We start from the raw sequence: 1,062 nt of genomic DNA, 5'->3' as shown, positions 1-1,062 counted from the left end.
TCAGGACTTGTCTGTACCCTGTGCAGAATAGACAGTTCTAACAGCCTCAACCATCCATCCTTGTACTCAAGTGCACTTTTTCCTTTTTTTTTATTTATATGTCCCAATATTTTGGGGGATACCCCTATGTAAAAATGCAAAATAACACACATTTGTGTTGGCTACCTATTCCTCCTTTGCCGCCGCTTCCACCTACACCGCCACGTGAGCCTACATGGCCACATCCACCCATTCACCGCCTCCTCAACCTCTTCCTCCTACATCATTCCTAATTTTTATTTTTTTAAGGTCTTTTATGTTTTTTTAATTCATTTCCCTATCCACATTTGTTTGCAGAGCACTTGCCATACTCTTAAGCACATTTTGCTGCCTTTTGCAGCCCTCTAGCTCTTTCCATGACATTTTTATAGCCATTTTAGTTATCAAAGTTCGGGTCCCCATTGACTTCAATGGGGTTCGGGGTCAAGTTCGGGTCAAGTTCGGGTTCCGAACCCGAATTTTTTTTTCAAGTTCGGCCGAACCTACGGAACCCGAACATCCAGGTGTCCGCTCAACTCTATTGGCAAGTAATTACCCTGTTGTTTTGTCTATGATTGATGATTGTAAATAGTACATCAATAATACCTCATTACTACATAATACTACATAACACTAGAAAGTCAGCACATGTCTAGCCAATTATTTTTGGTTGATTTTACATTGATTAAGGGTTTTGGAAATTAACCCCCTCTATACCGGCAGCGACGCACACTATTGAGTGTTAGCTAGTGTAATCTTTCCCTTCTCCTCTATAACGATAGCGCGGTCATCATGGAATTTCTATAAGGAATTAAGATAGTCGACAACCCACAAATTGCTGATCAAATAAAACAATTATATACAAGGCATACACAACAGCCTCTATCTTATGGCCTCTCCTAAACTATAATTAAAGAAAGAAAAATCCTGGAGTGCCTCTTTAATGGCAGCAGAATGCCTGCCCACATTTACACACACATGTTGATTGTCAGAACTTGAAACAGCGGCTTGTACTGGTTGTACAAAACTGGAAAAAGTAGCAGA

Source organism: Bufo bufo, chromosome 1, assembly GCF_905171765.1.
Source record: "Bufo bufo chromosome 1, aBufBuf1.1, whole genome shotgun sequence".
NCBI classification, from domain to species: Eukaryota; Metazoa; Chordata; class Amphibia; order Anura; family Bufonidae; genus Bufo; species Bufo bufo.
This window is presented reverse-complemented; position numbering follows the sequence as displayed.